This window comes from Candoia aspera, chromosome 1, assembly GCF_035149785.1.
Source record: "Candoia aspera isolate rCanAsp1 chromosome 1, rCanAsp1.hap2, whole genome shotgun sequence".
Lineage (NCBI taxonomy): Eukaryota > Metazoa > Chordata > Lepidosauria > Squamata > Boidae > Candoia > Candoia aspera.
This window is the reverse complement of record NC_086153.1, coordinates 327764264-327779045: the sequence shown is the minus strand read 5'-3', so window position 1 is coordinate 327779045 and position 14782 is coordinate 327764264.

Sequence of the window (14782 nt, the reverse complement as noted above, 5' to 3'; positions counted from 1 at the left end):
TCTGAGCTGCTCTGGAAGCAGCTTCTGGTTGTGTCTGCAGAGTGGACATACAGTATACATGCAACAACATCAAGGTGATTCCTGCAACCACACAACCAAAGTCCCTCCCCTTGTTATGAGTGCCAAGTGCATGATGCACATAAAAAAAGGGGCCTCAATCACTTGGTTGTAGTCTCTCTCTCTCTCTCTCTCTCTCTCTCATCTATCTACACATCCCTGAAGATTTGTGTGTGTGTGTGTCAGAAGCACCTACCAAGGTGCTTCTGTATTGAAAGGATTTGCTGGTGACATCACCATTGCCCAGGAGACACCTGAGTGGGCTCTTTTCATGTCCCTGTTATTTTCCCACCAAAGTAGTACCTATTTATCTACTTGCATTTGCATGTTTTCGAACTGCTAGGTTAGCAGGAGCTGGGACAAGTTGATGGGAGCTCACTCTGTCACATGGCTCATGCTCTCGGGTTTCGAACCGCAGAGCTGCCAACCTTAATGGTCCTCTGACTCAGCGTCTTAACCACTAAGCCTCCGTGGCCCCTATCCCTGAAGATGCCTCAGCTGGAATTGACCCCAGACCTGTAAAATCACACTTCCAAGATCCTACTAGGTGACAATGTTTGATGGAAGGGATACCCTTTGCCTGTTTGACTAATTAAAGGTTCAGTGTATTGTGTGAAACCAGAAAATGGGTAAATTCAGTAACCATGTTAAGGCTGTAACATAACCCCAGGCTTTGGGTATCCTTGGTTCAATTCTTCTTCTTTTGTCTAACCAACTTCAGAACGCGAAGACCCCAAAATAGAGAGAAATGTATTCACACCCTTGAGCTCCCCAGAGGAGAAATGTAATAAAAAATAGTACTCAGTAGGACTGTGTATGCTTTGAACAAGATTTGGAAGAAGAATTTGGTTTTGTATGAACACAGCTCTTCTTTGCTATTCATTTAAGCAACCCACCTTTTTTCAGGCTTCCTGTGAGCTTAAAAAAAATGGTATGCCTGCTTCTAGAGTCAGTACTGAGTTTAATGAGAAGATTCATTCAATAGCATCTTCTTCTCCAGCTCAAATGGAAGCCTGAAAAAAAGGAGGGCTGCTTTATTGAATAATCCAGAGGTAGTGTGCTAGTGATTGCACAAGGTTGGATGCACTTCTCTGAATTATTTTAGGTGTGCAGAGCCCTTGTGCGTATATCTATCAAACCATACACTCTAATAATACCAAATGATATTCATAATGAAGTGATGTTAACTCTAGGTTTTCCAAATTAATGTGGATCACTTTCATCCAACAGTCAAACAACAAATATGGTTCCTCTTGTATTCCTTTATTTAGTTCTGGCTTTGTTTAATACTGAATTCAGATTTGCTTCATGATAACTATACCTCACCCAGGGTTGGTGATGTTATGTTTCTGAAGAGTTGGTGAAAATCATGACTAGGAAGATGTTCATGGTTGTCAGTTTTGGGGGGAGGGGGGACTGATGACGTATATGTGATGATGTCATCACATAAATGCCACTCTTTGCATCCTTGTATCAGAAGTTGTGATGCAAGGGTGCAGTGACAGCATTTGTCTACCATGAGTCATCCTTGTGGTTTCACTGTGGTTAGTGGCAGATACTACTGAAGGTGCTACTATGCTTAGTGCAGTTTTATGCTAGTTTGCATTCTCCTGGAAGAAAGAGAACTTGCTTTAGACCTTATTTCCAAGGAGAAGAGAATTTGCAAGAGATTCTGTAAGTGGTGGGTGGTGTTCTTGAATTTATGGAGAGATAAGGTGGCCATAGTGTGCAAATATCTTCCCATCCTTTGCACAATTTATTCTCCAGTTTCTCTGCACCTACCTGGCTTCCCACACTTTCATTCAATCCTAAAAGAAGAATCAGGAGGCAACTCCTCCCATGGGGCTTTTTCAGTAGCAGTGCCGTGGTGACTATCAAGGTGTCCTTGACCTTGAGACATTGTTGAATAATTTGGAGAAATCATCATCTCATTTCTCTGTCCATGAATTGTATGGATAGTTTTGAAACTCCATTTATGCTCAGCTCTAAATGGGCTTATGCTCTAATTGTGACTTTTCCAAAAGTAACTGTGGTAATGGATTGTTTGATTAGCTGTTTTTTATTCTTGTTATTGTGGTTCAGCAGGGTTCTTATTTTCTTAACTGCAGAATTTGCTATTAAAAGGTATAGTGATGGTCACCAGCTTGGAGAGCTTTAAAGCGGATAAGTCAAATTTAAGGTGATTGAACCTTGTAATTATTAGACTTTATAGTAATTAAATCTACATACTATTTTCAGGAACAAAGCTAGCATATCTCTCAATGCCAGATGCAGCAAAACAAGAGCTGGAAAAGATGTTTGACCTATTGTACCAGAATTAATTAGTTGGCCCCTAAACAAATAAAACCCTGCATTAAACAGACTCGTGGTCTAATCCTGCATGGCCTTTCTTTAGTACATAATGCTTGTTTTACTCTGAGAATACATCCAAGAGTGGGTCCAGAATTAGACTGAGGTGCTCTTTGTGGTATTACATTTATTTTGTTCACTTCCATCTTTCCCTCCTTCACATTTTCATGAGTACTGGGGGTGGGGGGAGGAAGCCCCACAAAAATGTGTGTGCTGATGCATGTCATGTGCTTCTGTCAATCAGTCAAAAACAACACACACAAAGGATGGTGCTGTAATCCTAGAATCACTTCTTCCCTTCTTGCATAGGTATTTTATTATCCCTCAAGGGCAAAAGAAGTTTCAGTGATACGCTACCCAAAAAGAATGCTACAATTATTTTTGTTTTCTCTGGGGAGGAAGGCAGCAAACTTTGATAAATACAGTCATTTAATTTGACAATATGGGGTGGAAGGCACGCCTACACTGAAGGAACTCTGTGTCCTCTAGTGCTGGGGGGCCATCTTGTGAGATTGGAGGAGGCTCTTGTGTCCATATCCTCTCCACTTTCTGCCTCTCTCTTTCTCTCATTCTCTTTCAGACACACACACACAGTGCCAATATCACAGCATCTAGAAAGCTCCTTGTTCTACACTACCACCATTTTAATTGGGTCCCATCACCACTATTTAGCAATAGGATTTTTTTTCCTTAGAGTTCAGTATGATGGAAAGCAAAAGTCTAGGTCCCCATCTCCATTTCCCATCTCATTCTTGGCATCTAACAGTGCCCTTTTCTCTTAGATCAGGTATCCCCATGTAATTCCCACAATATCCCTATAAAATAAGTTCATTACTATCTTACAGCCATCCAGGGAACTCCAATAGAAGAGAATATCTGTAGCTCAGGGTTGAACTGTGGAACCCCACCCCCACCAACACCGGCAGGGCAAGCTACTGCACATAAACAGGCAGCAAATCCCCACTCCCTCGCACTGATGATGTTACCTAGTTGGGTAATGAAATGTCTGCAAGCAAGCAACCAAGCTCAGAGAGCACCAAGAAATCCAGAGAACATTTATGGTATTGGAATTAGCTCAGCCCTTTCTAGCTAAAGAGATCTGCTCTAAAGAATTCTAGGTAGTTGCAAGTTCAGGTTTCCATTCATAGGAATAATCAACTAGGAAAATAATCTATACAATGATAGGACATTGCTCAGTATATGAAAGGTCCTAGCTTTAATCCCCAGAAACTCAGTCCCACTGGAAAAACTCCCAGGAGCACTACTAATAGTGTAGACTGGCTTTCCCCAACTCCTAAATTCTCCCCCATATAGTGCCTGAAGTATTGCGGGCTGCCAAGTTGGGGAAGTCTAGTATTGACCCTAATTCATTTCTGAATTCATACAATGCTCTAAGTCAATATAAGATAGCTCCTTCCGTACTCAGCACAGAAGAGCATGGCAGGCAACTTCTTCACCCTGTTTAGTGTCCAAGTTGAGGACAGTCTCAGAAGGAAGCAAAGAGACTGAAATAAAAAAAATGATGCAAAATGGGGCAAAATATCAGATGGAAGAGCAAAAGTGAGGAACAAAGGAAGGAGGGAGGGATTTTTTCTCAGCCATTTATGCTTGACATGAGTGATATTCACTTTTTTCTTTGGTGGCATATCAAGCCATAAAGAAGGAAGCACTTTAAAACATTGAGTATTATATTAGGGAGTATTTTACTAGGCTGTTCATTTGTGTCACCTGATAGTATAAATTAAATCTCCATAAACCCACTAAGCAGATCTGTGCATCATTGAAAGCAGACAGAAAGAATGAGTTATCATACACAACAGGCCATTACTCTCTTGCTTTATTACATTATAACATCCCCCTGATTGAATTACAATGGTATCTCCATCTCTCTGCCCAGGAGCTCGCTAATGTTTAATGTATAAGGTACATCTGCTCTGGTTTAACCTGCAAACCATCCTTAGAACTGTTCCCTCTCACTTCTGAGCCCTTTCTCACCCCTGATTACTATCAAGAGGCAAAAGGAGCATCACTAGACCCTGCCAATTCTTTGCTGATGAGAGCATATACCGTATGTGTGACATACTGAAGATCCTGGATAGAGACTCTCACACCTCTAGATAAAATAGATTATTTTAGAAAATTTACATTTGAGAAGTCGAAGGGCTGCTCCACATGGAATACTTTGACCAGCCCAGGATTGGCACTATGTTGCTGAGTTCATCAGAACTAACCTCAGAACTCCATCATTAATGCTACAGCATGTGTTCCTACAGCATTTCTTTCTGCACAGTAGGAAGAACTGAAGAACAGCTGAGTCTTTGAAAAGTATGTGATAGATTGTGGCCATTCACTGCCTGCCTTTGCCCAAAATCAAATTAACAAAAAGCATTTAGCCCACAGCTGAGTGTATTGGGTCAGGTCCCACTACACTTGGATAGGGAGAAACTGGATAGGTACAAAGGCAACAATGATAATCAGGGTATTAGAAATTAAGTCCTATGAGGAGATATTGGGGGACCTGGGTATATTTAGTTTTGAGAAAAGAAGATTGAGGAGAGAGTACTTCTAATGTATCTAAAGCAGTGTTTCTCAGGTTTGGCAACCTTGAGATATGTGGAATTCTGGGAGTTGAAGTCCACACATCTTAAAGTTGCCATAGTTGGGAAATGCTGATCTACTAATGGAATGCCATGCAGAAGAAGAACGAGACCTGTGGTTATTGTCCCAAGATTCAGAAATAATAAGTTACAGGAAGGAAAATTCCAGGTGAACCTTAGAGGAAAAGTTGTTACAATAAGAGCAGTTGACAGAGGAGTTGTAATGGTATGTGAGAAAGACCTTGGGAGATGGAGCGAAGAGATGCTGCAGAGGGAATGGTCAGATAAGAGACAGCATAGCCCACAACTGGATAGTGGGCAGGGCAAGAGGCTCAGAAGGGACCCTCCCTAGTTTCTTGGGCTGTAAAGGAAACGGCAAGAGAACTGTACTTCCAGACTTGCAAGACTGATGTCAGCCTTACCAGGTAGACCAGACAGGAAACACAACCAGATAAGCTAATTCTACTTTATTATAAAGCTGCATTAACAGAATTGCAAGTTGGAAAGTACAATTCTCCCGCCATCTCCTTTACAGCCCAAGAAACCAGGGAAGGTCCCTCCTGAGCCTCTTGCCCACCTCCTATCCACTGCAGGCTATGCTGTCTTTTATCTGACCATTCCCTAGGCAGCATCTCTTCACCCCGTCTCCCAAGATCCTTCCCACTTACCATTTCAGGAATCGAGTACGAAGATAGGTACAGTAGTGAGGACTCATTTATTGGTTGTGTTCAGACAAAAACAAAAGAGCCATCCGATGGAGTACTTTCATTCATTTTTGTGCTCCAAGCAGGGAATCGGACTCAGTAGCCAACGTGGCCCCTTGCAACGCAGCAGTTCTTCAAGGCTTCCTGACCACTTTTTCTTTTTTTCCCTTTTTTGGCAATTGGCAGCTCTTCCCAAAGCAGCCATCTCTGGCTGCCTTTGAGCAATGCACTGCTCCAGGTTAGCAACAATTAGTTCAATCCCAACCACTAATTGTTGTTTTATTGGAAAGAATAATTGTTTCATTAAAGCCTCCCCTCTGAGAACTCTTGTTAGAATAAAGTTACAGTACTATTGCATTTGCCAATTAGCACAGATTTATACCCCGCCTGGGTCTCTCGGTGGTTCATCAGCAGAGTGCAGAATTGCCCCTTTCTTGCCAGCCAGGTTTCTCCCTCTTCTTGCTCCACTCCATCATTACCAATGAAAGCCACGCCCAACACCACATTCAATTTACTAAGCCTTCTTTGTGGTTTAATATCCAAGAAAAAATAAATATTTGACAGACCAGCAGACTCCAAGTTGGTTGCTACTAGAGGCCAGTCTTGCTAAGTCTCTCCATTTTCTTTCCAGCCCATGTTCTGTCAAGAGATCTGGGTTGATCAGGACTAGCGTGAAATGCTTCGCAAACAAAGGCATTCCCCCTTGATAAAGAGGGGACATACAAAGGTCCCATTATGACCCAGACTATGATTCCTCCTCAAATAAAGAGGAGAAGCAGGGGGAGTTTCTAGCCAGACTGATGCAGTGAGTTCCAACTCTACCGCACTGTTGATACAGAGTCTTAGGTCCTATCACTACTGAAATTCCAAACGTGTCCCTGGAATGAAATGATCACCTACCCTTAATATAAAACTTTGAGGTCCCCCAAAAACTGTAAGGGTGGGATTACAGCTGTCACAAAACCTCTGAACTTCCTTCTTGCAACCAATAGAGTTTGCCAAAAAAAGAAAAAATACCCATCGAACAACAAACAATAAACAAATTGATTATGTGCCATCAAATCAGCATTGGCTGTAAGCAACCAAATAGATAGACTTTATCCAGGATGATCTGTCCCTAACCCAGCCCTTCTCTTTAGTGATGATGAAAAGGCATAATTTCAAAGTGGAAGGCAATAGCAAACCACTCCTGTATTTCACAAGAAATACACATGGATAGACAAGAAACAATTAAATCATCAGAGTGCAGGATTTGAACTTGTGAGGAACACAATGCATGCTGTACAAATCCTTAACAATTTCACCAGCGTGCCTTCTGGGGATGAGGCAAAATGCTGCCACTTAAACAGGACTGTCAAAAAAAGTCAAGATGCACCTGTATGATCAAAGCCTCTCTTCCTTTTTTACATGTGAGCAGGGCTTTGTACAACTGCAGCTGCCATCTTGTCTTTTCTGAGTACCCCACCCTGCAGATGGCCCTGCCCTCAAATCCTAATATTGAAATTGGACTAAAAATTTTGTAGCACCCAAATAGGGTTTAAGAATCCCTGTAATTCTTAAAAAAAAAAAAAAAAAAGCCATAGCATTCAGAGTGCTTCAGGGGTAAATGGGAGCTTCCAACTTTACTTCAGTTAATTATCCTTCCTTATCAGGTTATCTGCCTTAAGAGCAGCTGAATGAGTTCATAATAGAGAAACATCTTCCACTTAATCAACAGCTGGATCTTGGCCATGTCTGGGAATGCTGTTTGCCTCACCACAAACGTTTCTGGAGACTGGCAAGAGAAAGCATCTGGAAATGACTACAGTATGACATTCCTTACTTTCTCCTTTCCAGCTTCGCTGCTGGAGCTGTTTTCCCAGACAGACAATTCTACCTTGGAGAAATCTTTGCAGCTGCAATATTTTATTCAGTTGGAATGAACACATTTCCTACCCACTTGATCAGAAATGATCATGGTTGAAATGTACACTATCCATTAAGCATGTTTCTGCAGCAGTAAGTCTTCCTGATTTCAGGGTAAAACAGCAAAAAGCAGAAATGCCATTTGGTCACCAAGCAACCGCCACTGGTTTTTAGCAGCAAACTATTTCTAAATCAGGTTGTTTTCCCAGATGAAACGTATGCACGGAATGTAAGTGGTCTAAGTTCACTCCACAATGAATATAAGGAAAATAAGTTTCAGCTCTTCCAGGAATTCTCTTTTTTTTTCCAGAGTATTTACAAAGATGCACGCAAGAGTTTTAAAGATTAAAATTCCATGTTCTTGGTCGAAATGTTTTTGTATAATATTAACAATAGCAATCTTAAATGCAAGGATGAAGGGATGTGCATTCTGATGCATTCTCCTGTGATCTTGTTTATATTTATGTCTAATGGTTTTTTAAAGAATGTTTTAATAGTTGGTTGTATTGTATACCATCCAGAGTCATATTGGTGAGATGGCCAGCCATATAAATTTAAGAAAGAAAGGAAAGGAAGGAAGGAAGGAAGGAAGGAAGGAAGGAAGGAAGGAAGGATCTTGCAAATCTGAATGTGCTTCCCCTCCTCCTTTATCTTCCTGTGCATTAGGGGTGCCAGTCTTAGGTGTTATCATAAATCTCTATCTTCATTTAGGCTTAAGCACGTTTATTTGATTATTGCCTTATAATGGCTCTTCCCTCTCTCCATCAAGGCCATCCTCTATACTCACTACATATATGAATTAATAAGTGTATGTCTGACTCAGATATCCAAAATTTTCTTGATTCAGAAACTAGATGGTAGACTAGCAGGGAATCCTAAAGTTATAAATTAGATTAGGTAATCAAACAAATCCTGGAAGAAGACAACAAAACTACATGGATTGTCCATGAGGATACCAGTAGTCCAGTTCAACTCAAATGAGATTTTATCTTTATATCTAAGGGTATGTAGGTATGATATTACCTTCCTACAACAAGCAACAAGGTGCCTCAGAAAACCTTCAAGCAGAGAGTCAGTTTGGTCTAGTGGTTAAGGTGCTGGGCTAGAAGCCAGGAGTCTGAGAGTTCTAGTCCCACCTTAGGCACGAAAGCCAGCTGGGTGGCCTTGGGCCAGTCATTTTCTCTCAGCCCAACTCACCTCACAGGGTTGTTGTTGTGGGGAAAATAGGAGGAGGAAGGAGTATTAGGTACGTTTGCCACCTTGAGTTATTTATAAAGATAATAAAGCCAGGATAATTAATAAATAAATAAATAATCAGATGGTGAACCATCAATCAATCAATCCATCCACTTTCATAAATCTGTATAATCTCCTAGTTGTCATAGATTATGGCTATCATGTCTGTATCAGGTTGCAGCACCTTCACCGTGGCTGATCAGAAAAATTAAAGCAGACCCAGTTAGTATTTTGGGTGGGAAAATATAAAGAAATCCCAGGGCTGTAAACTACTCTGGGAAGTCAAAAAGTTAGCCCAGAAGGAAACAGTGGCAAACTTTTATATTGTTAACAAGAAACCACATGGTTGTACCCATAAACTCACAGGGAGTCAAGCACAAATTGAAGGTGTCTTTATTTAATTATTTGTTAAAAAGTGTGTCTGCACTGTAGTTCTTTACATTGCACAGATATGCTGCTGTTTTTAATTTTTTTTAATAGTGGCTGAATTATGTTTTATTGTATTTGAAATATTGCTTCAATTTCAAAACTTTAATAACATCTTATGTTATTTTAATAATATCTTCATGGTTGCTTATTCTTGTTGCTCTCTGCCTTGGGTGGACTTTATGGGAAGCCTATTAATATTTAAAATAAATAAATAAGCAGAGACAGCGACCCAGATTTCTCAGGCATGGTTCTCATAGTTCCTAGAGCATGACGGGTTGTGCATATGCCACAGCAATAATTAGTTTCCTAAAATTCACATAATGTAAATTCATGTATTATGGGCACTTCCCCTGGCACTTAGGAGGAGAGAGAAAGCTGCACTCACATGGGATTTGGGAAAGTTATCCCCCAGCCCATGGTACAAATTTGTCTGGCACCTGGCCAGCTTCCCTTGAAGACACTGCCAGAAGAAAGTGAGGGGGGGGATTAGTTAAGCAGAGTGTAAAAAAGTATATGCAAAAAAAAGTATATGCTCTGCAAAGCAATTGCCAACAAATTGCCTTTTTGGAGTGCTCAACTCATTGGAAGTGACAAAGCTTTTTTCTACCTTCATTTGAAAGCTGCACATTTTGTACACTGTACAGATATGGCATTCATATCCTCAAACCAGAGGGGGCTCTTAATAACTCAGTGCTTCACAGTGTCAGTGTCTACATGCCTACAAATGAGAGGTATGTGTGAGAGGCCTGCTGTCAGTCTCCAGCAGATCCTGCCTCTGCAGTACAGTCCAAAACACATATTTATCATTAGTGCAATGGAAAACCAAAGGAAAATAGATAAATAAAAGTGCTGATTCCACACATCTGCATCCTGCCCTAGTTACTGCTACATACTCCATGTGAAACAATTACTGCAAAGATCTTTTGCCAGACTGGGTTGGGATTGCAATGCTGACCTGCAATTCAGTGGCCAAATGTCAAGCCATCTTCCTTGAACAGAAATTCTTACTTTCTTCCAGACCTCCCTGAGCAGATCCTGTCCTCTGGAAATGCATGGTTTGCTAATGTGAGAGAGAAGGCTGCTCCTCTGAAAGGCAGTTTGCACAAGCTTGGTGGTAGAGTATATGTTCTTTATCTCTCTTTCAATATTTTTTTCACATACCCCTCCTCCCCTACCCAAATTATGCCTGAACATTTGAACATTAAGAAAGAGATCCAGGTGCTAATCTTCCATTTAGCTAAGTCCTGGGGCTTATAAAAAAAAAATCAAATGAATTGCATGCATAGAACCATCAATTATAAAACTAACAGTGGAGTCAATCACATCACCAGCCTTTCCTTTGAGTTTTCACCATGAGTTTTCTCTTGGCCCTTGAACACTTCTATCATGGCTCTGCCTAGATGGCTGTAGATGTGGTGTTTGCAGAGAACACCTTCAGCCAATCACTGTTCATACCTTCTACATCCAGCTAGCTGATAGCTGAGTATAGAAAAATCCAAGCCAATCAGTACTTGCTCTTTCTCTAACAAGTCCCCCGTAGGGGAGAGAGGGGTGGTGAATAAATTTATAAAATAAGTAAATAAGCTTTCCAGCTGGAAAGCCCCTGGCCCTTAGGGGACTGAATTAAGAAACAGTACTTGACCATTACTTCACCTAAAAAGCAAATGAATTTCTAGCATCCTCTTCACAAAAACTATGCACATTCGTTCATACATACAGTATTACCGTACATTTGTCTGGCAGCAGCAATGACTGCAAGGGGGTTAAAATCAGCAACATGGTAAATGGAGTATTGTGATGCAAACCTCAGTGCTTCTGAATGTGAGTACAATGTCAATGCATGTCCAAAATGTGGGGGGGCTTGCATTGTTAACACTCCATCCACCCTCTTGCAGATTTTAATACACATATATATATCACAGATATCACTGACAGTATCAGGTTTCTCTGGTAGCAGCATGGACTAGAATCAATTAATTAACTCTCAGAACTCTGATTAGTAAGATTGATCCAGAAGCAGGCAAAATAAACAACACAATTCCAGCAAGTACTCTACTTTCAGATGAAAAGGCTCTATATAGGCAAAATATGGCAGAAAAATTCTGCTCCTTTTTCTTACATTTGTCTGAGGCATGTAACCTGTCTCTTCTGAGTAGCTGGTACTTGTTGCTTGTTTGGAAATAACTACTAGCTTTCTTATCAATCTGAGAACCAGCTGTTACAGGCAGATTGCAAAAATGCTTCCTGATAGGTTGATATAGTGGTTACAAGGGAAGATTGATAAAGTATTAACAAATGTGTTAAAAGTCTCAACACCTTTGGTACCATGCTGTTGTAGAGAAAACCCTCTGATTGGCAATTCTACAAATCCTATGAAATTTGGCATGCCAGCAACCTTCTGAAAGTAGCATGCCTGAAAAATTGCTTTCATGGGCTTTTCCCAATAGCAAGGATCATGGTGGCACTCTGCTAAGCCAAGCAAGTTGAGATGAGAAACTGAAAATGCAAGATTAAATAGGTATGAAGAAGCAGAGATATGGTAAGTATTCCCTCCAAAGAGTGGGGTGGTGATGGTGGTGGTGATGGTGGTGGTGGAAAAAGAAAACCCACAAAACCATTTTCCAAAGGGGGACAGTTTTAGGTCCCCCAGATCTAAGAACTAGAAAATTTCCACCTTTGGTTCTGAAAAGGATGGCGCTACCCTGTTCAGATTTGGTGCACAATCTGGAGTCCTCCTGGACTCACAGCTCCTGCTTGAAGAGCAGGTGATATCAGTGGCCAGGGAAACCTTTGCACAGCTGCATCTTGTGAGCCAGTTGCACTCATTCCTGGAGTGGGAGGCCTTGTGCAAGGTTACACATGCCTTAGTCACCTCACAACTGGATTATTTCAATGTGCTCTATATGGGGCTGCCCTTCAAGACCATTATGGAAGCTTCAGTTGGTCCAGAATGCAGTGGCATGGCTAGTTATGCATACAGGTCATTATACCCAAGTAACACTGCTACTTTGCAAGGTGCACTGTTTTCCAAGAGCCATCTGGGTGCAATTCAAGGTGCTAGTGATCACCTTTAAAGCCCTACATGGCATAGGACCAAATTACTTGCAGGACTGCCTTCTCTCAAGTGCATCTGCCTGTATGAGAAGACCTGGTGCTCCCATAGGTAGGACCTAGTCCAGGTCTTCTCATTTAAACATTATCCTCTCATGAGACCTATGGAGTGTGCCTTTTCAGTGACTGCCCCATTCTCTGGAACAATCTCCCTCCCCAATATATGATGGGCTTCAACTCTCCTCGCTTTTAGAAAAACAGTTAAGACATGGCTTTTCCTCCAGGTCTTGGGTCCACTTGAGTGAAGACCACTGTTGATTTTTAATTATTCTATTTAGTTTGCCATTTTATATATTGGGTTTTTTTAATCGTATGGTTATTTTTTTGTCAGTGTTTATTTTGGTTGTATGCCACCAGAGTCACATTGCTTGAGTGGTTGGCCTTATAAATGGATGAAATAAATTTAAAAAATTAAGTTCATGCAGTCAGCAGGGGTACATGCTGGCCAGATCTCTGGATAAAAGCAATATATGATAGGCCTCAATAAATTCATAAGAATATAACAAACCAAAGTTTATTTAAAAAGTAGTCTAATCCAGGAACAAATTTTCCCAACACATTTTCAGTTGTCATTTAAGACATGACAGTGTGAGAGCCAACCCAGCTTCCTAGAAGGAGAGAAGAGATCTATCATTCCTCATGTTCTGCTTTGCCTCTACAGCCAATCTGCACATTTAGGTTAGCAGCTGCACCGAAATCCTGAAAATGTTTTCCTTATTGTAGGGCAGTGGAAGAAACATGGTTTCTCGCATGTTCCCCATCACACAACCCTTTATCCTCACCCACCCTGGGCAATCAGCAGTTTTTCAGGAGCTGACCTTTCTACTGCTCAGCACAAAATCCTTCAGAACATACCTAGTAGTGAATTTCTGTGTGAATTGTGTGAATTCTGTCTTAACTAGGCAAAGTCAGACACTGGGACAGCCTGATGTGAATCTTCAGTCTTTGGGATGGAACGGTATCTTTCCCCTTTTGAGACTAAAATAGATTGGCCCACATGTTAACATAAAGGATGAAATGGAATTATTACAACTGGTTAAATAGAAGCCTAGACACTGCATCACCACACATATCACAGACTAACCCATTATTGTCAAAAATTGACTCACAGCAGCTCTCTAGGATTTCAGGTGAGAATTTTTCCACCTTGACTGGAGATGCTGGAAATTGTACCAGAGCTTGTCTGTGTGCAAAGTATGTGCTCTAGACTACCTTTTCTTCTGATCAAGATTTCCTGCCCCTAGTTAATTTTGAGTGGCAGCAGCTGTCCAAAATCTCAAGGCAATTTTTGCATCATCTGCTACAATCTGATTTTTTCAGAAGAGCAACAGTAACAAATGATGCTAGAAGCTAAACCCAAGATTTTCCACATGCTAAGTATTTGCACTACCACTAAGCTATGGTCTCTTTATATCTGCCTTTATTGCTGGCAGACAAAATTTGTCAGTCATGTTTTAGCTTCTGGCATTTCAAAAACAGTCTTTTCCAGATGAACCTATGCACTTACAAGACTGCAAGGCAGGAAAAAAATATCCCCCACCCATCTCCCAGTGTGCTGAAGCCCTCAAAAATCCACCCTTCCCATAGGTTCTGTCATCCATTCCACATGAGGCATTTAACATTTAACGGCAACATTACTAGATTAAAAAAAAATCACTAACATTAAATAAGTTCAGAACATATAAGAACATAAAACTGAAAAAAATGATACTAAAATGGTATCTGCAATACAACACTCATTGATCAAATGAGTGCCATCACTCACAGACTCTTAGCAACCACATGGACTTTCTCCAGAATGATCTGTCCTCAACCTGGCATTCATTGCTGATGTAATCATATCTATCCACCTTGATGATGGTCACCTTCTTCTTCTCTCTTCTTCTATGTTTCCCAGCGTTATGGACTTCTCACATAAGCTGGGTCTTTGCATCATGATCTAGGATATTATAGTTTGAACCTGGTCATTTGTGTCACAAGTGAGAACTCTTGATTGATTTTTTCTTGCCCTTAAAATGTGGATTTTCAGTCTTAACCACTGATAAACCTCAAGAAGTGAGGCCAACCCACCCTTTGGAAATGCCTCTTGAATTTTTTCTTTGCCCCAATCATCCAGACAGAAGCTACTGAAGGTGGAAAGCAAATTCTAGCCCTCTATTTACGTGTACTCATAAGGCAACATTCATTTGAAAGAAAATGGTAGATATTAATTTTAGAAGGGGAAAAAAACACCGAAAAATATCAAGGGGCTGGAACAACTCAGATACAAAGGAAGGTTGCAATATTTGGAGCCTTTTAGCTCAGAAAGGAAAGTGAGTAAATGCATGCATAATAAAAGTATATACAATTATGCATAACAAGTGGATAAAGACTTTTTTTTTCTTGTTTTCACTG